Below are 15,193 nucleotides of genomic sequence, written 5' to 3' on the forward strand. Positions count from 1 at the left end.
ATGACTAGATATATAGGAGAGATATACAGAGTAGATGGAATGCTATCTCAGAGGGAAGGAAGTGGCGGGAACACTTGAAAAATGACCCCTGCTGAATGTGGGATTTGAGAGGAATCTTTGAATGAAGCCAAGAGGTGGAAGAGAGAAGGGAGAACATTCCATGCCTGGGGGACAGTAGATTTATGGTTATACCTTATTGGGGGATGGACATTCTAGGGTCTCTGCCCCAATGTGGCAATGTTTAGGGCTCTAAGCAATGGAACAATGTACAAGAGCCCTTCTAGGATAATGTCTTAGGTTCTTCCTATTTTTGTTTTTGTTTTTACTGGGCAATGAGGGTTAAGTGACTTGCCCAGGGTCACACAGCTAGTTAAGTGTCAAGTGTCTGTGGCTGGATTTGAACTCAGGTCCTCCTGAATCCAGGGCCAGTGCTTTATCCACTGTGCCCCCTAGGGGCCCTCTAGGTTATTTCTTTAAGGCAAGGATTCTAAATTTGGGCCCAAGTATCCAATAAAGTCGGGGGGGTGGGTCTGTGGATAGATTTCAGGGAATCTGTGAATTTGGAATTCTAATATTTCAATAACTGTATATAATTGGTTTACTTTGTATATGCATTTAAAATATTATTCTGAGAGGGGTTCCATGACACAAGGAAAGTTAAGAACTTTTGTTCCAGGGGCTTGTCTTAGGGTCTACACACTCCATACCATGGTTGATTTGAAAATTAGGTCAGTGCTGCTTGTCCCTAGTAATAAGATTGCTAGTTATGGGTCTGCTACTTATGCCTCCCAGTTGTCCTTTCCTCATCATCCAAGACTCTTTTGCTCACCTTGGCCTGAGATAGAGTCAATGGATTGCTTGGCGCAAAGGGAAGACAGAGAAGAATGAGAAGAAACTAGAGATGAACTGAGCTTTTCTGGGGGCCCCAACATGACTTTTATGTCTCTGTTATGGGGAAATAGAGAAGATAGGTGGTGCAATGAATAGAGCACTGGGCCTAGAGTCAGAAAGATCTGCATGCAAACCCAGCCTTCACACTTTCTAGTTGTGTGACCCTGGGCATGTCACTTCACTTCTGTTTTCCTCAGTTTCCTCAGCTATAAAATGGGGACAATGAGGGCACCTACCTCATAGGGTTGTGGTGAAGATCAAATAAGATAAAATTTGTAAAAAGCACTTAGCATAGTTCCCAAAACATAGTAGATGTTATGTAAATGCTAGCTATTATTATTATTATTATTATTATTATTATTATTATTATTCTATTTCTACTAACCCATACACGTTTAGGGAGTACCCACAGTTTACCAGTGAGGTCTTATACTGGGTTGCACTAAAGTAGGGGAAAGAAGTATGTAAGATGTATAAGAAAAAGATGAATCAGAATACTGTGAGTTTAGGGAAATCTTCTCTTCCCATTCTAACTTTGAAAAGCAACCTTGAAGAACTGGAATGTTGTACAAATCCTGTCTCAAAGGGAGGTCTCTATTCTCTTACTTCCCATCCTACCATTTTCTTGACCCACCAAGATGGTAATGGTGATTAGCTACAAAGCAAACATTTCCAGGAAAATAAACCTGATTTCGGGTAACTGATGAAACCAAAAGCTTTTCCAAGGGTAAGATACTCTCCCTTCCAGAAAGTAACCCAATATCCTATTCCTATTACTTAGTCTTTCAATAGAGGAAAGTACCAACATTTAGTCACCTGATTAGGCTAATTTGAATTTTCCCCTTTTTGGTCACTTTTGCCATGTACATTTAAACTGTGTAACATATTATATTTATATATGTATACACATACACTTAAATATACAGCATATACACAGTAGACATATATATTTATATATGTGTGTCTACTTTTATCTACACACTTTCTATTGGTTCTGCATATGCTTATATGTGTACTGTTATCTTCCCCTTTAGAATATAAGATATATGTGAATGGAGGTTGTTTCACAATTTCTCATATATCAGTCACATAGATATATAATAATGTGCATGTGTATGTGTGTATCTATGTATCTATCTGTATCTATGTATGTATCTATGTATCCATTAGTTAAATACTAAGTAGATGAGGAGAGGGGACCCTAGCAGTTGGGTAAATTAAGAAAGGCTCCATGTAGAGGATAATGCCTGAACTGAATCTTAAAGGAGAGGTCAAGGGTAATTTAATAATTTTATTAATAAGGCTAGCATGTTATTAACAAAAGAGGCCAGTGGCACTTTTGAATGTCAAAGACCCCTCATGGTTGTGGGATCACAGTTTATATGCTATAGGAAGAGTGGGTATTCCTGAGGGTGGCTATCAACTCTGATTGGATAATAATTAATGAGAGAATGAATATCACAGTGACAGCTGGGCCCATTCTCATCAGGGTGTTGAGAGTATGTGACTTCGATCACCCAAGTTGTGGTCTAAGAGACTTGTAAATGTACATATCAAAGAGGGAATCCACTTCTGCCCCAGATCTGTCTGACCAATTCTCTCAGCCTGGTTGGGCAAGTTTTTGCCCAAGATTTCCCACACTAGTTGGTTTCTGGATAAGGAAATGGAAAACCCTTTAATCCTAATTCAATAATTGGTTATTAATATAAGAAAAAAATAATCATTTCTCCCACCAAACTTTCTGCAGCTTTATTTTTCCTTTAACTACTTCTCACTATTTTATGAGTGATATTATCCATAATCTTTCTTCATCTTCCTTCATAAGACTTTTCAAATAAGTCTACATTCTAAACCAGTTGTTCCCTTGGCTTCCATATCTTTCCAGTTGGCAAGGAAATTAAATGTTTTCTGGTATAAGGTCTAAAATTCTAGCTTCTAGCTGTGATGTCTAAAATCTAATGAGTGGTTGCCTTAAATTAGAAGCTTTAGCAAGAGTTTAGCCTTTTAAGTATTTATTAAAGTGTATTAGAAGTTAGTAAAGAGAGAGAGAAAGAGAGAGAGAGAGAGAGAGAGAGAGAGAGAGAGAGAGAGAGAGAGAGAGAGAGAGAGAGATTGGTCAAATAGCCTTTGTCTAGCTATTTAAGAGCCAGCATCCATCCTCCTGCCAAGCCTCAAGTCTGGAACCAAAAGGACTCTTGCTTCTCCCTGGCTTCTCCCAGAAGCCTCCTGTGAAACAGGAAACAGGGCCATCCACACACACACACACACACACCTCCAAGCGAATTGACTGGTAGCTCTGATTGACACAACCCACAGGCAGCAGACATCACTTCCTGACACCAATCTGACCTTTGAAACCTCCAGAGGTCACTTCACACTTTCTCCTCATGGTGGAGCTTCCCTGCAATATCTTTCTCAGGAGGTTGGTAGCACTCTGATTCTCACAGTCCCTCCTGTGCTTCATGCAAAGAAACATGGTTTCCTCACATGAAACAATAATGCTACAGACACCTATGATTAACAAAGTAAAGGGAATGAAAAAGTAGAAAAAGAAATTGAGTGACGCATTAACAAAGGCTCAAGGGGCACTCCCCTATTAGCAGGTGGACATTAAAAACAGAAAAACTAAAGGGGGCACTCCCCTTTAGTAAGTGGACATTATAAACAGTGAGGGAAAGGAAAATGGGAAAATATCCATCTAAGTCTTTGGAAGTCTTTTCTCAGATGATTCTTGGGATGTCCTCTGGGTGAAGTTGTGGAATGGAAGTCTTTCAGGTGTTTCAGATGCTGGTAATCAACTGGGAAATTTTCCCATAAAATTGAGATGAACATAACTTTAAATAGCTTTGCCAATAATAAAATCAAACAATGAGAGTTCTCCCAAAAAAGTCTAAAGAAATTCAGAATCTTAGTTGTTACACATGAAACATATAATAAAAACAAAAAATTGAAACATTCTCTAAAACATAATATTTACTACACTGGCTGAGACAGTTTCAAGACATTTTGGTTTCCTCATTGTAGTCATTGCTTTACTTTGGTTAAATTTTTATAGCAAATGGTGAAAATCCATTTTCCTCTTTATTTACTTTCCATTTGGGACATTAATAGCTTATTTAAATAGATCCAGTTGGGACTGTTTTAATCATGCCCCTCTTTATTCATTCTAATTTGGTGTTGATTTTGATCTTTGCTCTAATTCAATAGTCTGACAATATACAGACAGCTTAATTAAAAATGAATCCTATATTAGTAAAACTTTGCTGTTGTTAAGATAATCAGTGCCATTTTTGCAGACTTTCTTCTTGAAGAACTTTTTTTCTGTGATATCTATGTCTATGTGTCTATCTATAAACACACACACACATGGCTTCCATATAGTTTGTCAGCTTTCCAAATATATTGTTTTATTGTATTCTCCATGCCTACTTTTTCATTGAAGTCACCAAATTTTAAAGTACATGCTTATTTAATGTGGAGGGTCATAATTTTTTATGTAATTATTTCTCCTCCTCATCCTCTGCAACTGATGTTGGTTCCTAGGTTGTATTTATCTTCATGGTAGTCCTTTTACTTTGGATTATCACGAGAACTTCACAGAGAGATGACCGAATGTTCCATGAAATGCTGTTTTTTGTTGCATTTGGATGCTTTATAAAACCACTTTTACCAACTCCTTTATTTTTCCCTCTAAGGACAATCTATCAGCATCTTTCCCATTAGGTGCAACTTCCTGGTATCTTCTTCTGGTTTCATTTATAGTAGGGATGCTAATATTGCTACAATTAAGGTCTTCCAATAATTTGCTGAATTGTTGGTCATTGGACAAGGATCTCACATTTAGAGTATAAGTTGGTATTTATATGTGGTTTAAAGTCTGTTGGATTCTTAGCACATCACTGTCCTTTTTCCAAATGACTCTGCGACTGTATGAAGAAACCTAAGGAGTTTTCTGTTTGTAGTTTTCTTTATTGTATGTATTATCCTATGCAAAAACCCCACCACTTAATGGCTGTTCTATTAGCAATGAACCATCCCATACTCAGCCAGGTAGTTCTTGGACAGAAGACACAATCTATTGGGAGGACTATACTGGAAGCCTTTCGAGCATTGTTAAAACCTTCCAGAGCTTTCATTCCACTGGCATAGCCTTTGAGGACCCAGGGTCAACATTATGCTAGGATGAGCTATCAGAGGAGGATTTTAATGGGTGTTCATAGCAATCATTCATATTTCCAAGGCACTTTAAAATTTACAAAGCACTTTTTCCATAATTATCAATCAATCAGTAAACATTTATTAAGCACCTATTATGTGTCAGACATTGTGCTAAGTGTTAGGGATATAAAAAAAGACAAAAGATAGTCCCTGCCCCCAAGGACCTTACAATCTAGTAGGGGTGACAACATGCAAACAAATATACATTTATGCATGTATATGTGTATAGACACGTATAGACACACAAGCTATATACAGGGTAAATAGAAAATAATTAACAGAGAGAAGGTACTAGAGTAATAATATTTTAGAGGGGATAATAATAATTAATTGTGAACTAGGTAGTATCCTCTCTCTCTCTGTGAACAAAGCTCAGAAAAATTAAGTGACTTGCCCAAGATCATATACCTAATAAATGTCAAAGCTAGAATTTTAACTCAGGTTTCTTGGGTCTAAGTCCTATAGTATTGCCACTACAACAAAACAAATCCTGTCAGCCCTAGCTCTTCAACATATTATTCCTCTATTTCCATTGTAACAATACTAGTATAGATCTTCATTACTAATCACATGATCTATTTGAACAGCCTTCAGAAATATCTTTCCGTCTCCATTCTTTACACATACATACTCATGCATATTGATGCTAGAGCTGTCTTCCCCATAAGAATTATATTGTTCCTCTCCTCAAAAATCTTCAGTGGTTTCCTATTGCCTACTGAGGAAGTTTTGTTGGGCATTTAAGCCCTCATCTGCAATGCAGAATTATTTTTCTAGCCTAATTTCATAATACTCTTCCTCCATACCTTTGGCTACTTATCTGCCTCTCCTCCAAACATACCCTACTCTTTCCCAACTCTGTTCCTTTGAACACTATACTCTGTGCCTAAAATATCTCTTCCATCCATTGACATCTTACCCATTCCTAAAGTTCAACTCAAATGCCATTTTATCCTCTGATATCTTTATTCCTCAGTAATGATGAGACCTCAGAGTACTTTGCTTTGTGTTACTGTCCATGACTTTTTGTAGTTCATTTAATGTTTCTATTATGGATTTAAATGCTAAGGCATTTGGAACTTATTAGTTTAAAACTGACACTGGTTTGTTGTCTATGCCTTCTTTCAACATAATGTAGTTTCCTTGTTTGTCCTTTTTATGTTTTTAAAGTTTTGTTTTTACTTTGTCTGATAGCACGATTTCCACTCCTTATTTTTTGGATTCATTTGATGCATAATACATTTTCCCCAATCCTTCATTTTTATTCTGTAAATGTCTTTGTTTTTAAAATGAGTTTCTTGTAAGCAACATATTGCAGAGTTTTGTTTTCTTATCCAATCTGTCACTTTTTCTGTTTTATTGGATGGTTTAATCCATTTACATTTAAAGTTATGAGAGTTTGGTTTATGTTTTCCTCCACTTGTCTCCCCCCCCCCCCAAGATTTTTCTTCAGTTATTTTAGCTTAATCTATCTAAAGGCGAACCTATTCACATGAACTCTCTTTCCCTCACTCTCACCCTCTCCCTGCCCTTTTTTTTTGTTCTGCCTCACTCTTAGAAATACCAATTTCTGTACATGATAGGATTTTTGCCCCATGGTAGGAATCTTTCTATGTCCCTGATGTGGCAGTTCATTATTGACCTTTGCTCTTCCTTTGGTCATTTCTCTCCCCCATTGGTCTTGAAATTTCTTCCCTGGGTGCATGTCCTCTTTTGCATACCAGTTTCTCCAGGAGCTCTGATACCCATTCTCATAAGACAAAATGAGTATTTTCTCTAAGCACCAAATTCCTGTAGATAATACCCATTGTAGAGTCCCTATCTCCCTTTATAGAATACCTCTCTTCTCTCATAGGAGCTTTATCTGTGTTATCCCCTTCTGACACTAAAACAAGATTTCTTTCCCTACAGCCCCACTCCCCCACTTTTGATTATTGCCTTTTGCTTCCTCACCTCATTCTCCTGAAGGCCCTCTGCTTTCTAAAAGACTACAGAAGGGGCAGCTAGGTAGTGCAGTGGATAGAGCACCGGCCCTGGAGTTGGGAGGACCTGAGTTCAAATCTGGCCTCAGACACTTAACAGCTGTGTGACCCTGGGCAAGTCACTTAACCCCAGTTGCCTCACTTAAAAAAAAAGACTACAAGAATTATTTTCTCTTCATTGTGAGTTTCTGACTTGATCAGGGGATATCACATATTCCATAAGCATTGACTTGCTTCTAGGTGGATTCTTATGAAGTGTAGTGATGATGTTTCTGGACTGTTTCTCTATTATTTCTATTTACTTCTGCTTTCAACCTTGTCTTCTCTTGTGCATTTAGAAAAACATCTCTTAATGGTTTCTCTGTTGCTGTTTTGTTGTTGCTGTTGTCCTTGGTTGCTATAATTGTTTGTCCTTGTATTTCTGTTGTTTGAGGGTTTAAGATATAAACAATTGAGTCTAATTTTCTTTCTAGGAATGTTTTGAATATCTTTTTTTAACTGAATGTCCATCTTTTTTCATTTATGGTTAGACTCAGATTTGCAGGGTACATTACCTTGGGCCACATCACACATCTACATCTTTAGAGCACATTACTTCCTGTGTTTTTTGGTGGGTGCAGAATACTCTTGTGTTATTCATCCTTTTCTTTATATTGGAAGGTCTCCCTCCTGGTTGCTTGCAGAATTTTTGCTTGTCAATGGAACTGTTACATTTAACCATTATGTATTCTGGAGTTTGTAATCATAAAGTGTTTTTCTTTTCTTTTCTTTTCTTTCCTTCCTTCCTTCCTTCTCCTCCTCCTCCTCCTCCTCCTCTTCCTCCTCCTCCTTCTTCTTCTCTCTCCTGTAGGACATCTGTGCATTTTTTTCAATTGGCAATTTCTTTCTATGTTCACAAGCTTTTGGACAGTTTTCTTGTATTATTTCTTGAATTATGATGTTAAGTTTTTTGACTTGTATTTTTCTGGGAGCCCTATAATTCTTAAATTGCCTCTATATATCCTATCTTCAAGATCAATATGTTTTTTACTTGTATAGAGATCATACTTTATTTTAATGTAATTATTTTTTTGCTTGTCTCCTTCCAGATTGTCCTTCCTTTCCATATATTTTCATTCTCAATCAATTATCCTAACTTGTTTTCTTGGTGAGACTTGTCACTATGGATTCACATTTTTCTCTTCTACCAATTATTTTTGCTCTGCAGGTCATAAATTCCAGTGTATAATTCTATGCTTTCTTTTCTAAAAATAAAAAAAATAAAAAAAAATTCTATGCTTTTTAAAGAATCCACAGGGTCCTCTTTCTCATCAGGTGTCGGTTAATTTTCCTTTGGTTTGCAATATTTATATATTCCTGAATTCTTTTATTTAATTTGGAGGCTTATGCTCAGGGTCTCTGAATTTACTTTCTCCTGAGATATTTCATGATTTCAGGTTTCCCTCCTTATTTTCTTTTATTTCTCACTTTCTGACTCTTTCCCCTTTGATGGCATTTTCACTGGGAATGGATCTCAAAGAGTCTTAGTCTCTTCACACACTAGGCAAATCATGGTTCAGTATCCTCTCAGACTCTAACCTAAGTGACCTCTAGAGGGACAAAACTGGCCCTTGCTGGGCACTTTACCCCAAGCTTAAAGGGATGCCACATGGCCATAGTCATGTGTCCTTCCTTTGTTACCACTGTTTCACATTCTCTGGCCTGGTATCATAGAGTATTGCCATGATGATGCTATCATGTCCTGAGCAAACTTTTGCCATTTGGAGTTTGGCTTTCCTCAGCAGTGGGAGAGGGGAGTTAGGGTATAGAGTTTCATTCTCTTGCAAGTGTGTGGGTCAGCATATGCACTGTTGTGAACATGGTGGGTGGTGGGGAAGGGTGAGTGAGGGCCTGTTAGGGGTTAGGAATTATCCACCTTCACTGTTATTAGTTCATTAAGGTGTTTTTTTTTTTTTTACCTTATTTGGGCTTTTAGCATTCTAAATCATGAGAGAGCTGAAACTGCATTATCTTTTCTATACAGTTCCAATTTTGGAAAGGTTTAAGAGGTCATGAAGATCAGCGGAAATGTATAATTCTCCATCTTGTTGGCCATGTGACCTGGAAGTCAAAGTATTTTGCTTTGCACTGCTTTGATTCAGCTACTGGATGATAATATATATTGCAATTATCTGTGTTTGTATTTTATTCCTCTACTACACTGTAAGCTCAGTGAAGGGAGGGACACCTAAGCTTTGTCTTATCTAGATTCCAGGATAACATAGAAGAAACTGTCTAAATTAAGATTTACCTAACCTTTGTCTCTCCTACATAGCCTATACAGTACTTTATATAGGTAGGTACTTAATAAATTCATAACTGAATGAATTAAAGAATGATGGTGAGGGTCACAGTAGAAGAAAATGTTTTTTCATAGTTGTCAATGGGTCCTATGACTCTTAGAGCTACAGATAAATCCTGGACATGTCCTAGACCTAGAGAAATACTCAGCGCAACTTCAATCATTTTAGGTGTAGAGCAAGCCAAGACAGATTCAACAGTGATTGAGTTTAGTGAGAAAAATATATAATTGTCTCCAGGTGTTTGCATTCATTTATTTATATCTTGCCCTAAATCGAATCTTATTTAGATGCCATGTTAATGTTAGTTAATGTTTATACTCAGCTATTTTTTTTTTCAAGCAGAGGCAAATTTATTATATTCTCATGAGAACAGGCAACCTCATGCCAGATATGAGATCCACAATAAGGGGCTCATGCTTTGGGTTTTTATAGAGATTTTGAGGGAGGGGGTCCTCTCGTGCACAGGGTGAGCTCACAATCTAACATCCATACTCAGCTATTTTTAATAAAGAAAGATCTATTTGTATAGGAAGAGCGAAGTTTGGTTGAGCTTAATTAAAGCTTAATTAAAAAGCATGGCAATCTATTTCTCAGGTTAACTGTGCCAATGGGAAGCCACATTGTTTGAACCTTGAAGACATAACCAAGGTAATGCTGCACACCTGTTTATAGCTTATAAAAACTGTAGCAAAAATTAGGTGGCCCCTGATTAGCCTGTAAACCCCAAACCAAGTGATAACAAATGTCCCACCAGATGGTTCCATCTCTTAGGTTTTAAAGACATGGGCTGGATCTCGTTTTCAGGGCCAAAGTATAATCCCTAAATTTCTAGTGGAAGCCATCACATACTCAGACCCCTTCCATGCCCAAGTCTGCTGGCAATTGTGGAAGGATCCAAAGCGACAAGGAGGTTTCAGTGTCTTGGCTTGTTTAAAAAAAAGTTCAGAATCATTTTCTTCCTTCTCAGAAGGACAAAGTAGCTACTTTAACAAGGAGTAGATAGATATAAGCATATTTGTATAAATACACACACACATACACACACACCACATTTCTGCTCTAGTGGCTTCTCCCTATGTAAGCAATAATCTAAGAAAAATATACATTTATACAAAATCTTCTTAGTGCTGGGCTCCTTAAAATATCACATCTCAAACTATAGCCAGAATCCTGTTCCTAGGTCTGGTTTCTTAGCTTTGCCTATTTACTGGGATAGATATTTTGCTGGGATCAGTGTGTTTTCTGGGGGTTAGGGGTTTTCCAAGCAAAAACAGTCATCAGTTTCCTCCAGAATTCCTTGGAATAGCACATGCTAATTTTAGAGCTGAAAGTGTCTTCAGAGGTCACCTATCGCTGCTGCAATTGCTAGACCAAAGCCACTCCATTTGGTGACCAGCCATCATTTTGTGACTATAAGTTTTACTTCTCAACAGTGGTGTTGTCTTTGAGTTTGTATCTTTCAAAGGTTTTTGGTAAACCCCCCACCTCATGAGACATCAGCACACACCTGATCTAGATCAAAGCTTGGCTGATGCGTTCCTGTTCCCTCTTTGTCCATGTAAAAGTCATATAAAAACAAAGAACCCTGGGCCTCCAGGTCTTTCAGTTGACCAAGAGCCTTGGACCCGATTTATTTCTGCAACTACACCCCTAGCTGAATAAATCATTGTCTGGCTGGAACTTGGGTTATTGTCTATAACCCAGTCCAATTCATTTTACAGATGAATGAATTGAGGCCTAGAGAGGTTAAATGACTTGCCCATGGTCACACAGGTAGTAGCCTCAGAATCAAGGAATTAAATTCGGGTCATCTGAGTTCAGAGTCCAGCGGAGCACTCTCTGATGTCTTGTGCTGCCTCAGTCTGCAAAGTTGCTCAATCTGCCTGCTGAGAACAATCACCCCAGATCCTCAGGTCAAGACTCCATAGGCCTCTTAGGACTTGTTACTAGTCTAAGTTGGCCAAGGAAATAAGCAATAAAAATTAAACGAATACAGCAAAGCAAGATGCTTAGAGGCATGGTATAAGGTTTGGTGACATTAGCAGGGTCCTCTGGACCCTGCCTGTTTTTACCATGTGTCTCTCAATTTCTTTTTCTTCTCTGCTGCTGCCTTCTCTCTCAATATGGGGTTCTTTTCTTTTTAGCCATATAATACATTGTCAAGTTTTGAATTTTCCTTCTCCTTCATATCCAAGGAACTAGTCTCTTTTACTCACTCAGAGAAAGAAGACAAGGTAAAGAGTCCATTAATTTCCAGTTACCAGAAAGTCTTTAAAATCCATTTACTTATAGACTTCTGCTGGGGGAAAAAATATTTGCTCAACTCTTGAAGACCAAGAATTGAGTTTTGTATGGGGCATAATGAACAGCATGTTGCACTTGGAGTCAGAAAGACCTAAATTCAAATCCTACACCAGATACTTAGTAGCTGTGGTGACCCTAGGCAAGTCACATCACCTCTCTCAGCCTCGGTTTCCTCATCTGTAAATGGAAATTAGTAATAGTAACATCAACAACAACAACAATAATAGATAGCATCTATCTCACAGGATTGTTGCAGTGTCCAAATGGGATAATATATGTAAAAGTGATTGCAAATCACTTTACATATATTACATACATATACTGCTATGTATGATATACTATCATGCACCATAAAATGCTATGTATGCTATTATATACATAAAGTGCTATGTGTTATTATTATATTGTCAATGTCATCATATGATAAATTATTATATTATTATTAGTTATTATATATTATATATCATTATTATAAAGGAAACCAAATCAGCAGCTTCCTTCAGGAGCTTGGACCACTAGCTATGTATGTCCTGTGTAGGAGGTGGAGTGTCTGGAGCTCAGATTGCTGTTTGGAAAACCAGGCTTCCTCTGTGTTACTCTGGAGGCAGTGTGGTATATGTGTATATGTTGAGATGACAGATGAGGGTAGGAGGAAAAGTGAGCCAGTCCAGGAACATAGTTCTACTCCAGCAGCCCTTTTCCTGTGTGAACAATAACCTAAGAAAATTCCAGGTCACTATGCTTGTTCCTGATTAAGGAGAGTTATTCAAAGGGGGAGTTCTGCTGAAGAAGGCAATCGCTGATGAAGTCCCTGCAATGTGTAAGACACTGGTCTGAGCATGCAGCCTCTAAGCCTCAGGATAGAAATAGTGTGAATAACTTGTTGTCAGTCCTCAGACGACATTCATGGTGCAGGAAGCAAGTTCATAGAAGTTTTTCATGTGTAGTATGTTTCCTGGTATATTAACCAGGCACCACTGGTTAAGCTTTCAAAACAGACTCAGTATCAAGATACATGTGGAAATCCTATTAACAAATCATAGGATTTATAGATTGGCCTGGGGGACTAAGTCACTGAAGAAGTGGGGAAAGGAAAAAAAATATCAGAGGTGGAATTTATTTCACTAGGTGAATTCTGCAGCCTCACTCTAGAGTTTAAACCAGGCTGTATATATATTTCTTTTTCAGCATGTCAGAATGGTTTTTGTTTTTTGTTTTTTTGCATTGGAGAAACTCTAGAATGTTTTGGTTTGCTAGAAGAGGCTCAGCATTGTAGAATACTTGGACTTTAGAAATGTTCTGACATCTTAAAATATTCTGGATTTCTAGAAAGGTCTTATCCCTTAATAGAGACTCAGGTTTCTGAAACTCCTGTAGCTCTGAGAGCAGTGTTTTACATACAGCAAATGCTTAATAAATATTTGTTTATTGAACAGTAAATGCTACTTTTTTATACTGTTTTGAAATTTATCCAAAATTCCACAAGGTGGAATTACACTAGCTATACCTGCCTTTGTTTCTGTCTGGGATTTCTTTGAAGGAAAAAAAGTAACAAAGTAATGAACCAATAATTATTAAGAACTGTGTTTTAAAAATTATTGCTACTACTGTATCTTAAAAAATCAATTGAGATTATATATGTATATATATACATATATAATATTTTAATTTTTTTAGTGAGGCAATTGGGGTTACATGACTTGCCAGGGTCACAACAGCTAGTGTTGAGTGTCTGAGGCCGGATTTGAACTCAGGTACTCCTGACTCCAAGGGCCAGTGCTCTATCCACTGCACCATCCTAGCTGACCACTATTTATATATTAATAGCTCTTACACCGGGTTTTGGTAGTAAGAATTTATTATTAATTAATAGTGGATAACAGTGATGTATTGACCACGTGTCTCCCTAACTCCTCATGTCTCAAGCCTTCAGACCTACATCGTCCTAAGAGGAAGAACACCCACCAGAGAGAAAGGAGGGCCAGAGAGAGGGTTAAGAGAGAGCAAAGAGGTGGACCCTGGGTGTGGCCAAGGGGTTTTATCCTCTTTAGATAGAGGTGTATCATTATACATTGATCAAAGCTTAATTGGTTAGCATCATTCATTTCCATTGATTAAACAGGGTGGTCCTAATTAAAATGACTCTTATCTATGACATAAGGGGAAGAGACCCTTGCTGAAGGGCAAAGGCAATGTCCAATACTATCTAGGTGTGATTTGATACTATCAATTCACTGAGCTAGACAAAAGAATCACTCTCCATTTCTTTTGTTCCCTTGGGTTTGTCCCAGAGATTTGCTGAAGTTCCTCAAGAACTGGACTTTCTGGAATTGGGGGTGGGGGTGAGGAAGAGGACTGAAACCTGATCTCTGGTTCCCCCAAGAAATTAATTATTTTTTGTTGTTTTTTTTTGTTTTTTAGAAGTCTTTCATTGTGTTTATTAGGCACTGACAGGGGGCGGCATCCAATCCACACCCCAGTAGAAAAAATGTGGTATTAAGGGCTCATTGAGGAACGTCGCAAATCCACATGGCCTCCATTCATAGAATAGTACCTTCTCCTACCCATGCCCCAAATCCAAATCTTCCCTCCCCCCGCATCTTAGGCTCAGTCACTTCTGAGAACTGAAGGGGCCACTGGAAATAACAAGCCTTTCTCTTGGGTGGGGAAGATGAGGCCCTGCTTGTTGCAGTAAGAAGAGCCACTTGGCAGTAGCACACAGGGGCTGGGGCAGAATTCTTGTTTAATGGTCAATTACTTCGGGTCAGATGTCCATTTCAAATTGTGCCTCATCTGGGATCTCTTCAGTTTCTTTCTGCTCCTTTAAGTCCTCCAGCTTGGCCAGTGGGACCTGTGGTGGGACAGTGACCCCAGGGATCTGGGGGAGGTAGCAAGGTGGTATCTGGGCAATGGGTGAGTTCTTACATTCCAGCAGGAATTTCTGATCATAGATGATTCTAGTTCCTCCTGGATGGTGGCATACGTGTGCCCTGGGTTGTGGTGCTGTAGCTAGTCGCGCAGCTGGTCCGGCCCCTGGGTATTGGGCAGCTAGTGGAGGTAGACATGCGAGGCTGGGTGGCGAACAGGACACTCAAAATCCATTATTAATAATTATTTTCTCACAGCATTGACTTTGTGCCTGGCACTCTGGTAGATACAAATACAAAATAATACAATCTCTGCCTTCAAGGAACTTATATTTTAATTGGGGGCAGAACAATACATCAAAGGGAATGCTGGCCAAGGAAGGGGAATTTTAGTCCGAGAATACACAGGAATGGTGAGGGAACCATGGGGCAGATTGCCCCTTGGGAAGGGCTTGATGATGAGACTATTGATTTGATGTAAGTGTTCTCAGAGCCGCGAGGCAGAAAGGGGGTGGGGAGAAGAGGGACACACGTGCCTTGGAAGCAAGGGAAAATGGCTAGCTGTCTTGGCAAATGGATGCAAAATTAT

At 38.5% G+C, this 15,193-nt stretch overlaps 1 pseudogene; it reads right to left on the bottom strand.

Moving 5' to 3' along the window:
• Window positions 1-14,494: 14,494 nt before the first annotated feature.
• LOC122738001 lies at window positions 14,495-14,802 on the bottom strand (annotated as a pseudogene).
• Between the last annotated feature and the right edge of the window lie 391 nt (window positions 14,803-15,193).

The sequence above is a fragment of the Dromiciops gliroides genome, chromosome 2, assembly GCF_019393635.1.
Source record: "Dromiciops gliroides isolate mDroGli1 chromosome 2, mDroGli1.pri, whole genome shotgun sequence".
NCBI classification, from domain to species: domain Eukaryota; kingdom Metazoa; phylum Chordata; class Mammalia; order Microbiotheria; family Microbiotheriidae; genus Dromiciops; species Dromiciops gliroides.